This window comes from Hypanus sabinus, chromosome 20, assembly GCF_030144855.1.
Source record: "Hypanus sabinus isolate sHypSab1 chromosome 20, sHypSab1.hap1, whole genome shotgun sequence".
NCBI classification, from domain to species: Eukaryota; Metazoa; Chordata; class Chondrichthyes; order Myliobatiformes; family Dasyatidae; genus Hypanus; species Hypanus sabinus.
This window is the reverse complement of record NC_082725.1, coordinates 26404409-26419402: the sequence shown is the minus strand read 5'-3', so window position 1 is coordinate 26419402 and position 14994 is coordinate 26404409.

Genomic DNA, 14994 nt, shown 5'->3' with positions numbered 1-14994 from the left:
TTCTGAAAGAGTTTTACTTTGAATTTCACTAAAAAATTAACATTCTTTCTCAAAGGATAACTTAGCCTGTAATCTACCAAAAATACCCAGTCAGGTCAAAAATTACAATGATGAACAGTTTATTTGTAGTAGCTACAGATATAATTATCTCTCCTTGGAAGGCAGAACAAGTGATATGCATGCTTATTTCTGTAATGAACCCTGAAGTCAACCACATTAAGCACACAAACTCACTGCATCATTAGTTGTTTTTTTTATTGCTGGTGCTTTCACAGAGAGTCTGGAGAATCCAGATTATCTAATGCCTTCAGTTAATCTGACCAATTAGTACAAGAAATCTGAGGTAATATATTTGAAATTTGATTTGATGAATAGATATTTAAGTAGGAGAACATATAACAGTCAAGTAGTAATTCCAAACAATAGTTTTCGCAAACACAGGTCTCATATTGGTGATAAGATGAGCTTGATCCTTATCATGTGTACCTGTCTTTGGGGGTCGGGTGGTGCGGAAACAAGCTACATTCCGATTCCATCTACTTACACTCTTCTATGTGCGGACATCTAACAACATAGTAGCTACACCTCTGATCTTGACTGACTGTATGGTTTCAGAGTTATTTCAAGCAGATGCCTGTACATTTGGGAGATGTTCATTTCAGACAAAGATTGGCTATTTCACTTTATATATTAAAAAAAAACATATTAAAGTGCTCCATTGTTAAAAAAAGCTGGTTTCTCTGCTGCTTGATCACAACAAGGCCTTATATCAAAACTTCTTCCCCCGGAGGTCTTCACAAGCCCTTTCCCCACCCCTAACCTTAATGCCATGGATATAGAATATTATTGAAGCACAAGTGATAGGAAATACATTGTTCGGACACACTTCTCTCATTTCTATGACATATTTTCTTTCTTTATTGCCTGCAGGCTTGACTATTCTATTGCCGTCCTCACACCTTCCACGCTTCATAAAGCAGCTCGTCCAATCTCTGCTGCCCATACCCTAACTCACAACAAGGGAAATTCATTGCAAATCTGTTCACAATTTCATAAAGCCTCTTTCAGATCACGAGTTTGATTTCTCGTTTCCAGAGAAATGAGCCACAACTTGTTCCATTTGTGATAAGCAGAACCCCTCATTCTTGGCATAATTTCAGCAATTCTCACTATCCAGTGACTCTACATCATTTTGCAATATGGAAACTGGCACTTTGTACATCCAAATGCTGTTTAATCAAATTTATATACAATTTTATCCTAACCGCAAAACATTTTCATTTTATTCATCTGTATCCCAGTGCTTTATTTGAATATTTAATTGTCATTACTCTAATTATTAAATTCATGTGTGCTGCTTGGTAGTGCATCAACAATTTTCAAGTTCAAGTTTATTGTCATTCAACTATTCCACATGTATACAGCTAAATGAAACATTGTTCTTCTGGGGCCAAGGTGCAAAGTACAGTACACATAGTCACACATAGCACATACAGTTATGATCCATTACATAACATCACAAAATACCATTTGCACAAGAGTGGCACAGCTTGAAGATTAACAGGTTGATATAAAGTGTTATAAAGTGCATGTTTATGTAAGACATTATAAAGTGCATGTTTATGTAAGACATTATAATGTTACTGGTACTATTATAATATTATACTGGTACTATTATTATATTATATTATAATATATTAATAATATTATACTATTATAATAATATGTGTGAACAGCAGCATAAAAGATGATAAAAGATGAAGAATGTCCATTGCAGGATCAGAGTGTGTCTGTGTGTTGGGGAGTGTGGGAGTGCTGTGAGTGGCCCTAGGCTATTCAGACTGTGTGTACATGTGTGCTGGGTAGCAGCAGGGTGTTAAGAAGTCTAACAACCTGAGGGAAGAAACTGTTACCTAATTTAACAGTCCTGGTTCCTATGCTGTGGTACCTTCTGCCAGACGGCAGGAGATCAAGGGGAGTGTGGGTGTAGCGGTGTGCTACACGCAGCGCTAAAATTACGACACGGAGTCGGTAACTGCAGTCGAAGGAAAAACTTTATTCGAAATCCTCAGCCTCACTTTTAAGCCTCTCTCGACCTGCCCCCCCGTGGCGCAGAGGCTCCAAAGCTCTGTGCTCGCAAACCCCCGTAGGCTATCTAATTGTGAGCCGGTTCGGATGTGCCAGGAAATGGGTCGCCACATAACCCCCACCCCAGAACCGGCGATACACCCCCCAATGTCCACAGTCTGGGCCAGAACCTGCTTGGGAGGTCGGCCTCTGCGCTGAGGTGCCGGAAACTCGGCCGGTTGCGCCAGGTCCACATGGGCCGGTTTGAGGCGGTCCACCGTGAAAACCTCCTCTTTCCCCCCAACGTCCAGCACGAATGTGGACCCGTTGTTCCGGAGCACCATAAACGGCCCCTCGTATGGCCGCTGCAGTGGTGGCTGATGCCCGCCCCTTCGTACAAACACAAACTTACAGTTCTGTAGGTCTTTGGGTACGCAGGACGGGTGCCGCCCGTGCTGTGAAGTGGGTATGGGGGCCAGGTTACCGAGCTTCTCGCGTAGTCTGCCCAGGACTGCTGTGGGATCTTCCTCTTGCCCCCGTGGGGCTGGTAGGAACTCCCCGGGGACGACCAGGGGCGCGCCGTATACCAACTCAGCCGACGAGGCGTGCAGGTCGTCCTTGGGCGCTGTGCGGATGCCGAGTAGGACCCAGGGAAGCTCGTCCGCCCAGTTGGCTCCTCGCAGGCGGGCCATGAGGGCCGACTTCAGGTGACGGTGGAAACGCTCCACTAGCCCGTTCGACTGTGGGTGGTAGGCAGTTGTGTGGTGCAGCTGAGTCCCCAAAAGGCTGGCCATAGCTGACCACAGGCTGGAGATGAACTGGGCGCCTCTGTCGGAGGTAATGTGGGGCGGTACACCAAAGCGAGATATCCAGGTGGCGATCAGGGCTCGGGCGCAAGATTCGGAGGTGGTGTCGGTGAGCGGGACCGCCTCTGGCCATCTCATGAACCTGTTCACAATAGTCAGGAGGTGCCGCGCTCCGCGTGACACTGGCAGGGGGCCCACGATATCCACATGAATGTGGTCGAAACGCCGGTGGGCGGGATGGAACTGCTGCGGTGGGGCTTTGGTGTGCCGCTGCACCTTGGCCGTCTGGCAGTGCATGCACGTTTTGGCCCATTCACTGACCTGTTTGCGGAGTCCGTGCCAAACGAACCTGCTGGAAACCATCCGGACAACTTGGAGGGATGCGCCAAGTTATGAATAAAGTCGAAAACGCGGCGCCGCCAGGCTGTCGGGACGACGGGACGGGGTTGGCCGGTGGCGACGTCACAGAGTAGGGTCCTCTCACCCGGGCCCACGGGGAAGTCCTGGAGCTGCAAACCGGAGACTGCGGTTCTGTAACTCGGAATCTCCTCATCCGCCTGCTGCGCCTCTGCCAGTGCCTCAAAGTCTACCCCTTGGGAAAGGGCATGAATGGTAGGGCGAGAGAGCGCATCCGCCACGACATTGTCCTTACCCGAGACGTGCCGGACATCCGTCGTGTACTCAGAGATGTAGGACAGGTGGCATTGCAGGCGGGACGACCAGGGGTCGGACGCTTTCGTAAACGCAAAGGTAAGCGGTTTGTGGTCCGTGACCGCGGTGAAGGGCCGACCTTCTAGGAAGTACCTGAAATGACGGATTGCCAGGTAGAGCGCCAACAGTTCCCAGTCGAAAGCACTGTACTTGAGCTCGGGTGGCCGCAGGTGTTTGCTGAAGAACGCCAGGGGTTGTCAGCGACCTGCGATGAGTTGCTCCAGCACCCCACTGACTGCCGTGTTAGATGCGTCCACTGTGAGGGCGGTAGGGGCGTCCATTCTGGGATGTACTAGCATCGCGGCATTCGCCAAAGCTTCCTTCGTTTGAATGAAAGAGGCGGCGGACTCCTCGTCCCAGGTAATGTCCTTGCTCGGACCCGACATCAGGGCGAACAGGGGGCACATGATCCGGGCAGCTGAAGGGAGGAAGCGGTGGTAGAAATTGACCATACCTACGAATTCCTGAAGGCCTTTGATCGTGGTGGGTCGGGGAAAGTGGCGGACCGCATCTACCTTAGCGGGCAGAGGGGTTGCCCCATCTTTAGTAATCCTGTGGCCCAGGAAGTCAATGGTATCGAGTCCGAACTGGCATTTGGCAGGGTTGATTGTAAGACCATACTCACTCAGTCGGGCACAGAGTTGACGGAGGTGGGACAGATGCTCCTGACGACTGCTGCTGGCTATGAGGATGTCATCCAAATAGATGAACGCGAAGTCCAGGTCCCGTCCCACCGCGTCCATTAAGCGCTGGAACGTCTGTGCAGCATTCTTCAGGCCGAACGGCATGCGGAGGAACTCGAAAAGGCCAAACGGGGTGATGAGAGCCGTTTTGGGGACGTCGTCAGGATGCATCAGGATTTGATGATACCCTCGGACGAGGTCTACCTTGGAGAAGATCCGTGCGCCGTGCAGGTTTGCTGCAAAGTCCTGAATGTGCGGCACAGGGTAGCGGTCCGGTGTGGTAGCCTCGTTCAGCCTGCGGTAGTCGCCGCACAGTCTCCAGCCTCCCGTCGCTTTGGGCACCATGTGCAGGGGGGAGGCCCATGGGCTGTCAGACCGCCGGATGATCCCCAATTCCTCCATCCTCTGGAACTCCTCCTTCGCCAGTCGGAGCTTGTCCGGGGGAAGCCGCCGAGCGCGAGCGTGGAGGGGTGGTCCCTGGGTCAGGATGTGGTGCTGTACGCCGTGCCTGGGCATGGCCGCTGTGAACTGCGGTGCCAGAACCGATGGGATATCCGCCAGGACCCTGGTGAAGTCGTTGTCGGACAGCGTGATGGAGTCGAGGTGGGGGGCTGGCAACTGGGCTGCACCCAGAGAAAACGTCTGAAAGGTCTCGGCGTGTACCAGTCTCTTCCTAGGCAGGTCGACCAGTAGGCTGTGAGCCCGCAAAAAATCCGCACCCAGAAGCGGTTGGGCTACGGCGGCCAGTGTGAAGTCCCACGTGAACTGGCTGGAGCCGAACTGTAGCTGCACCTGACGGGTGCCATAGGTTCTTACTGTGCTGCCATTCACGGCCCTCAGGGGGGTACCCAGTGCCCTGCTGCGGGTGTCGTAACTCATTGGAGGTAAAACGCTGATCTCAGCCCCAGTATCGACCAAAAACCGGCGTCCCGACCTTCTATCCCACACATACAGGAGGCTATCCCGATGGCCAGCCACCGTAGCCATCAGCGGCAGCTGGCCCTGGTGTTTCCCGGGAACTTGCAGGGCGGGCGACAACGGCGGGCTTCTGCGCCCCACCGCTGGTGGTAGAAGCACCAGTGTTCATTGGGCCGGAGGTTGGCGGGCTCTGCGGCCGGGCTTGGACTGGTTTGCTGCCGGGAGCGTGGCTGGGAGATCTGTGCGATGGACGCCCCACTCACCTTTTTGGCGTTCCACAGCAAGTCCGCCCGGGCTGCCACCTTCCGGGGGTCACTGAAATCCGCGTCGGACAGCAGCAGGCGTATGTCCTCGGGCAGCTGCTCCAGGAATGCCTGCTCAAACATGAGGCAGGGTGTGTGTCCGTCGGCGAGAGACAACATCTCATTCATTAAAGCCGATGGAGGTCTGTCGCCCAAGCCATCCAGGTGCAGTAAACGGGCAGCCCGCTTGCGCCGTGAGAGTCCAAAAGTCCTGAGGAGCAGGGCTTTGAATTCCGTGTACTTGCCGTCTGCCGGGGGCGACTGTACGAACTCCGCGACCTGAGCCACTGTGTCCTGGTCGAGGGAGCTCACCACGTAGTAGTAGCGGGTGTCTTCTGAGGTGATCCGGCGAACGTGGAATTGGGCTTCGGCTTGCTGGAACCATAGGTTTGGGCGCAGTGTCCAGAAACCCGGCAGTTTCAACGAAACCGCATGAACAGAGGTGGCGTCGGTCATTTCTGGTCCAAAAATCGTTTGGACCGTCGGGGTCACCAATTGTAGCGGTGTGCTACACGCAGCCCTAAAATTACGACACGGAGTCGGTAACTGCAGTCGAAGGAAAAACTTTATTCGAAATCCTCAGCCTCACTTCTAAGCCTCTCTCGACCTGCCCCCTGTGGCGCAGAGGCTCCAAAGCTCTGCTCGCAAACCCCCGTAGGCTATCTAATTGTGAGCCGGTTCGGATGTGCCAGGAAATGGGTCGCCACATGGGAAGGAGAGAGGAGTGTGTTTGACAGTGCTGGAGCCACTTGTTATGCTGTGCTTCTGATGTACGTCCTAAATAGGGTGCAGAGAGAGACTCCGATGATGTTTTCCGCAGACCTCACTATCCGTTACAGGGTCTTGTGATCTGATGCATTGCAATTCCCATACCAGATAGTGATGCAGCTAGTCAGGGCACTCTCAGTGGTGGTCCAGTAGAATGCTGGGAGGGGGGAGCCTCACTTGCCTCAGTCTCCACAGGAAATGGAGGTACTGCTGTGCTCTCTTGGCTAAAGAAGTGAGATTGTCACTCGTGTGTATGCTAAGAAACTTGGTGCTCCGGACTCTCTTTGTGGCAAAATGTTTGAAGTACAGTAGGGAGTGGACAGCCTGGTCCCTCCTGAAGCCCACAGTTATCTCTTTAGTCCTGCCCATGCTGAGACACAGTTTGTTGCGTTTACACCAGTCCACAAACTTCTCTACCTCCTCCCTGTATGCTGTTTCATCGATGTTGCTGATGAGGCCAACTATTGTTGTATCATCGGCAAACTTAATGATGTGGCTGGAACTGGACTTCACAATACAGTCATGCGAACAGCAGTGGGCTGCGCACGTAACCCTGGGAGTGCCAGTGCTCAGCATGACGTTGCTGCAATATTGGACTGCCTATGGTCTCTTCATCACGAAGTTCAAGACCCAGTTACAGAGGGAGGTGTTGAGACGAAACATGTATGATTTTCCAAATAACTCCTGGGGAATGCAAAAAATTACAAAAATACCTTTTGGCTAAACAAATATATTGAGAAACATAAACCAAGAAGACCATAAGATATAGGAGCAGAGTTAGGCCATTTGGCCCATCAAGTTTGCTCTGCCATTTCATCATGGCTGATCCATTTCCCTCTCAGACTCAATTTGCTGCCTTTTCCCATATCCCTTCATGCCCTGTGCAATCAAGAATGTATCAATCTCTGCCTTAAATATAATTAACGACTTGGTCTCCACAGCCCCCCTTGGCAACAAATTCTGCAGATTCACCACTCTCTGGCTAAAGAAATTCCTCATCATCCCTGTTCAAAATGGACACCCCTCTATTCTGAGGCTGTGTCCTCTGGTCTTAGGCTCTCCACCAGAGAAAACATTCTCTCCGTATCAACTCTGTTGAGGTCCTTCAATATTCAATAGGTTTCAATGAGATTCCCCACATTCTTCTGAATTCCAGTGAGTACAAGCACAGAGCCATTAAAAGCTTTTCAATCCCGGAATAATTTTCAAGAACCTTCTTTGAACCCTCTTGAATGTCAGCACATACTTCCTTCGATAAGGAATGCAAAACTGTTCACAATACTCCAAGTGAGACCTCACCAGTGCCTTCTAAAGCCTCAACATTACATTCTTGCTTTTATATTCTAGTCTTCTCAAAATGAATATTAACATTACTTTTACCTTCCTCTCCATCTAAATCTGACAATTAACCTTTAGGGAATCCTGCACCAGGCCTTCCAAGCCCCTTTGCGTCTCAGATGTTTGAATTTTCTCTTCATTTAGAAAATGGTTCACATGGTAAGTCATATTTGGTGAATATGATTTACCAAAATTACATCTTTTCATTCTTCAAACTGTTCTTGTAATTTATCTGGATATGTGTGAGGCATTGTAGTTTGGGAGTAAAAATGTAAAGGGCAAGTACACAGTTAATGGAAGAACCCTTAACATTTTGATGTACAAAATGATCTTGGAGTTCAAGTTCAAAGTTCATTAGAAGTGGGTGCATAAATTAAAAGAGTGGTAGAGAAGGTATATGGCATGCTTGCCTTTGTGGAAGCTTTAGAGATGGTGCAGATGATGGTTTACCAGGATTTGGCATGTACTATACAGGTTGGACAAACTCAGATTATTTTCTCTGTCATGGCAGAATCTGACAAGAGTTCTGATGGAAGTTTATAGGATAATCAGGTAGGCATTAGGTATATTTACCCCAGGTTTGGCATGTCTAATAGAGAGTTTGTAGTTAAGGTGAGAGGTGGAAAGTTTGAAGGAGATTTGCAGGTTTTTCCCCCCACACAGTGAGTTGTGGGGGCCTCAAATGTGCTGCCAGGAATGACGGTAATAGGTGGTGTGAAAGAGGTATTTAAGAGACTTTTAGATAGGTATATATAGTAAATATGCAAAAATGTGTGGAGGCAGAAGGGATTAATTCAATTATGTATCATTAGGTTAATTAGTTTGGCGCAGTACTGTGGGCAGGAGAGCATGTTTCCCTGCTGCACTGTTCTGGGTTCTCTATGGTATTACCTAATACACCAGATTTTCTCTCTATTTTTATGTTTGCCAAGATTGTTTATATAAAATGTATTTATTTAGATGATGTGTGCACTTTTGGCCTCTAAATTTGATAGCTTGCTGGCTCATTTCAAAGGACACCTCTTCTTTACTGAAGGACACCAATGAACCAGATGTATTTGTATATCAATGTGGTGCTTCACCTTCATGGCCATCTTATACTCATCTTATACTCCTGGTTTAATTGCTTCACTATAAATTTCATAATTTCAGTGGTCCAAATCCTTCGGGCTTACACTGTATCCTAAAAGTGCTAATGTTATTTATTGCTGCAGCCTTCTACAGAGTATAAGCAATAATATCAGATTATTACTCTGCTATTTCCATTTACTTCTCCTCAAAAATCATATTTCTCCTACTTATCACATCACCACTCACTTTTGCCTCACCCTACCAACCACTGAGTCATCTGCTACCTTTGACCTAAATGCAAATATTCACTTTTATTCTTTCTTCTGATAAGACAGTAAGGCATAGGAGCAGACTTCCGTCATTTGGCTATTCCCGTACTTCCACCCTCCTACCCCACATTGTTAACTCTGCTTCTTGAACATGAGGGGAAGTGAGACAAGATACATTCAAACAGAAATTTGATTATTGATGTGTGAATATTATTTAATAATTAGATATTAATGACATTGGCAATTTGCATGTGCAAAGCATATGCATGAGCATTGCCAGTGATAGCACTTAAAGCCCACCCAATCAGTCTCTGTGAAGTCAAAGGATAAAAATAGTCAGGAGGCAATTTGTTCCTTTTGTGTTTAGTGCCAAAAGGGACAAGTTGCTTGGTCTTCTTTTACCGAGGTAACTACTGATCCCTGTCCATCATGCATCTCCGGCTATCAACACACTTGATGAAAGTGATAAAAGAGGAAGACAGAATATCCAAATAAATCAGTAATTTATTTGCCAAATGCATCATTTTGCATGATTGCACTCCATTTCAGGACCTTATCTTCAGAGATCTCTACACACTTCATGATGCTTTATCTACAACTACAAGAGAATACATTCATTATATGTATGTATTTAAAGCAGCAAATGCCTCACGACTTATCACTGTATTGTTCTCAAGTAAGGTGAGTCAAACAAAGAGTGATTTGGACAAGTGAAGGAAAGTTGGACTCAGCAATAAGTTTCAAATTATTATTTTTAAAAAAGGAGAGAGTTAGAATTGATGTGTAGGAATGAAATTCTAGAAGTTACAATCATGAGTGATGCAGCAATTAAATTCAATACACAATAGACAGTAGGTGCAGAAGTAGGCTATTCGGCCCTTCTAGTCAGCACCGCCATTCACTGTGATCATGGCTGATCATACACAATCAGTACCCCATTCCTGCACTCTCCCAATATCCCTTGACCCCACTATCTATAAGAGCTCTATCTAACTCTCTCTTGAATGCATCCAGAGAATTGGCCTCCACTGCCTTCTGGGGCAGAGCATTCCACATATCCACCACTCTCTGGGTGAAAAAGTTTTTCCGCATCTCTGTTCTAAATGGTCTACCCCTTATTCTTAAACTGTGGCGTCTAGTTCTGGACTCACCCATCAGCGGGAACATGCTTCCTGCCTCCAGTGTGTCCAATCCTTTAATAATCTTATATGTTTCAATCAGATCCCCTCTCATCCTTCTAAATTCCAGTGTATACAAGCCCAGTTGCTCCAATCTTTCAACATATGACAGTCCCACCATTCCGGGAATTAATCTTGTGAACCTACGCTGCACTTCCTCAATAGCAAGATTGTCCTTCCTCAAATCTGGAGACCAAAACTGCATACAATACTCCAGGTGTGGTCTCACCAGGGCCCTGTACAGCTGCAGAAGGACCTCTTTACTCCTATACTCAATTCCTCTTGTTATAAAAGCCAGCATGTCATTAGCTTTCTTCACTGCCTGCTGTACCTGCATGCTTGCTTTCATTGACTGATGTACAAGAACACCTAGACCTCGTTGTACTTCCTCTTTTCCTAACTTGACTCCATTTAGATAGTAATCTGCCTTCCTGTTCTTGCCACCAAAGTGGATAACCTCACATTTATCCACATCAAACTGCATCTGCCATACATTTGCCCACTCACCCAACCTGTCCAAGTCACCCTGCATTCTCATAACATCCTCCTGACATTTCACACTACCACCCAGCTTTGTGTCATCAGCAAATTTGTTAATGTTACTTTTAATCGCTTCATCTAAATCATTAATGTATATTGTAAACAGCTGCGGTCCCAGCACCGATCCTTGTGGTACCCCACTTGTCACAGCCTGCCATTCCGAAAGGGACCCGTTAATCACTACTCTTTGTTTCCTGTCAGCCAGCCAATTTTCAATCCATGTCGGTACTCTGCCCGCTCTGTTCCATGTGCCCTAATTTTGCCCACTAATCTCCTATGTGGGACTTTATCAAAAGCTATCTGGAAGTCCAGGTACACTACATCCACTGGCTCTCCCTTGTCCATTTTCATAGTTACATCGTCAAAAAACTCCAGAAGATTAGTCAAGCATGATTTTCCCTTCATAAATCCATGCTGACTGGGACTGATCCTTCTACTGCTATCCAAATGTGTCGTAATTTCCTCTTTTATTATTGACTCCAGTAACTTTACCACCACTGACATCAGGCTAACTGGTCGGTCTATAATTCCCTGTTTTCTCTCTCCCTCCTTTCTTGAAAAGTGGAACAACATTAGCCACCCTCCAATCAGCAGGAACTGTTCCTGAATCTATAGAACATTGGAAAATGATAACCAATGCATCCACGATTTCTAGAGCCACCTCTTTAAGTACCCTGGGATGCAGACCATCAGGTCCCGGGGACTTATCAGCCTTCAGACTCAATAGTCTATCCAACACCGCTTCTTGTCTAATATAAATTTCCTTCAGTTCATCCTTTACCCTAGTTCCTTTGGCCACTATTACATCTGGGTGATTGTTTGTGTCTTCCCTAGTGAAGACAGATCCAAAGTACCTGTTCAACTCATCTGCCATTTCCTTGTTCCCCATAATAAATTCACCTGTTTCTGTCTTCATTGGCCCAATTTTGTTCTTAACTATTTTTTTTTGCTATTCACATAGCTAAAGAAGCTTTTACTATCCTCCTTTATATTCTTGGCTGGTTTACCTTCGTACCTCATTTTTTCTTGGCGTATTGCCTTTTTTGTTATCTTCTGTTGCCCTTTAAAAGCTTCCCATTTCTCCGGTTTCCCGCTCATCTTTGCTATGTTATACTTCTTCTCTTTTAATTTTTATACTGCCCTTTGCTTTCCTCGTCAGCCACGGCTGCCCCTTACTCCCCTTAGGACCTTTCTTCCTCTTTGGAATGAACTGATCCTGCACCTTCTGCATTATTCCTAGAAATACCTGCCATTTTTGTTCCACTTCTTCCGTTAGGGTATTGTTCCATTGAACTTTGGCCAGCTCCTCCCTCATAGCTCCATAGTTCCCTTTGTTCAACTGTAATACTGACACATCCGATATTCCCTTCTCCTTCTCAAATTGTAGGTTAAACCATTTCATATTATGGTCACTACCTCCTAATGGTTCCTTTACCTCGAGGACCCTGATCAAATCCGGTTCATTGCACAACACTAAATCTAGAATTGCCTTCTCCCTGGTAGGCTCCAGTACAAGCTGTTCTAAGAATCCATCTCAGAGGCACTCCACAAACTCCCTTTCTTGGGGTTCAGTACCATTCTGTTTCTTCCAGTCTACCTGCATGTTGAAATCCCCCATGACAACTGTATCATTACTTTCGCGACATGCCAATTTTAACTCTTCATTCAACTTACACCCTACATCCAGACTGCTGTTTTTGGTCCTGTGGATAACTCCCATTAGGGTCTTTCTACCCTTAGAATTTCTCAGTTCTATCCATACTGACTCTACGTCCCCAGATTCTATGTCCCCCCTCGCAAGGGACTGAATATCATTCCTCACCAACAGAGCCACCCCACCCCCTCTGCCAGTCAGTCTGTCCTTTCGATAAGATGTATATCCTTGAATATTCATTTCCCAGGCCCTGTCCGCTTGAAGCCATGTCTCAGTTATTCCCACAACATCGTACTTGCTAATTTCCAACTGAGCCTCAAGCTCATCTACTTTATTCCTTATACTTCGTGCATTCATATATAATACTTTTAATTCGGTTCTCCCCTCTCCTTTCATATCAATTTCTATTTCACTTGGCCATACTGTATGATCTCTTCTTGAGCTTTCTACTCCATTGATTCTGTTGTCCTTTTTAACTTTTCTTATTTTCACTTTCCCTTTAATTCCATCTTTATATTTCCAGTTCATCCCCTCTCCCCCACTACTTAGTTTAAACACATCCGTGTTGCAGTGGCAAACCTGTTTGCCAGAATGCTGGTCCCCCGCCTGTTAAGCTGCAACCCGTCCCTTTTGTACAATTTATCCCTACCCCAAAACAGATCCCAGTGGTCCAAGAATGTAAATCCTTGCTTCCTGCACCAGTTCCTCAGCCACACATTCAGATCCATTATCTCCCTGTTCCTGCCCTCTCCAGCAAGAGGAACTGGAAGCAAACCGGAGATAACCACCCTGGAAGTCCTGCTTTTCAGACTTCTTCTGAGTTCTGAAGTCCCGCTGCAGAATGTCCTTCTTCTTCTTCCCGATGTCATTTGTGCCAACATGCACTACCACTTCCGGCTGTTCACCTTCACCCTTGAGGATTCCCTGCAATCGGTCTGTGATGTCCTGGATCCTAGCACCAGGGAGGCAACACACCATCCTTAAATCTCGCCTGTTGCCGCAGAAACTCCTTTCCGTACCTCTTACTATGGGGTCCTCTACTACCACGGCTCTTCCTGATGTCTGACTCCTCGGCTCTGCTTCTGCACCAACTTTCAGCTCGCAGACCTGTCCGCCTCTCAGACTGGCAGTATCTTCTGTCCTGACAGCTTCCAAGAAGGTGAACCTGTTTATGAGAGGTACATCCCCAGGGGTCTCCTGTACTTCAAGCATCCTTTCCTTCCTCATCGTCGCCCCCTTTCTCTCTTCCGGTATCCTCCATGTAACGACCTCACTGTAGGTCCTGTCCAGAAAACCCTCATTTTTGTGGATAAACCTGAGGTCATCCAGTTCTTTCTTCAGTGCTGCAACATGCTCCTTCAGAAGCTGAATCTGGACACACTTTCCACAGCTGTAGCAGCCGGGGGCACCATCAGTGTCCCTGACCTCCCACATCATGCACGTAGCACACTGAATCAGCTTAGCGGTCATGTCTTCACCCTCTCCAATTGTGCCTGGCGTCGTCTCCTCGCCGAAGACTCTCGAGCCAAAGACTAGCACTTTTCACACCAGGCACTTCCCTCGACCAGAATGACAAGAATGAGAAGCAAGCCAGAATTAAAAAGGTTATATAATTTATTTTTGTATGATTGGTGTAGGACAGCAATTACAATCTGACATTTAGATGTTCATGGTGGATAATGGCAGAGAGTATTGCTTTGACATCTCTCCTTGAATTATAATAAAATACACTATATTATAATCTAACTTGAAAAGACGTGGGTTTTATAGTTGTCTGCCTGAATTCTCAGTACACTCCATTATAATACAAAGTGTCATAGCAGCATGAGACCAATAAAAAGAAACTCGGAAGAGTTAAAGAAGAAGATAGAGGAAACAGTATGGGAAAGAAAAGAGAGAAACTCAAAGCACCTCTCCCTAGGTTCTCCATAGATTGGCACTATTCAAGTAAACACTTAGAGAGAGCGCATTCCAAACATCAGTATTCAATAAACTGGAAGCACAGCCTTATTGAGATATAAAAGGTGAATATTTGAAGTCTGTCACTGGGTAAGTACAGATAGTCTACGAGTATTCATAGAATTGTAAAACAGTTAGTTGCATTTGCTCATCATAAAGACCACTTACTTGCTCTGTATGCCAGATGGGTTTTGAGTGATGGGACAAAGAATCTGCTGTCTTGGATGTAACATTCATTGCACTGATGGCCTCAAATTATTGCACACACAAAACAGTCCTGCTCTATACAAATCTTACAACTAGTTGGTGATCATTATTTCGGATAGTATTATATTAACATGTGAAGCTTTGTCCTGTGAGGAAAGGTTGGGCATTCTAGAGCAGGTCTCTTTGCAGCAAAGGAGGGCGAGAGGCAACTTGAAAGAGGTGTACGAGATTATGAGGTGTACATAAAGTGGATAGACTGCACCTTTGCCCCAGGGTGGCAATGGCTAATACTCGAGGACATCAGCTTATTGTGAGTCATAGAAAATTAAAAGGAAATGTCAGAGGTGGTACAGAGAGTGGTAAATGAATGGAATACTCTGCCAGGGGTGGTGATAGAGGCTGATAAAATAGGGACATTTAAGGGACTCCTAGATAGGCATGTGGATGAAAGAAAAATGGAGGGATATGGGCTTTGTTGGAGGAAAAGGATAGAGAAGGTTCATGGAGAAGTTTAAAAGAGGAT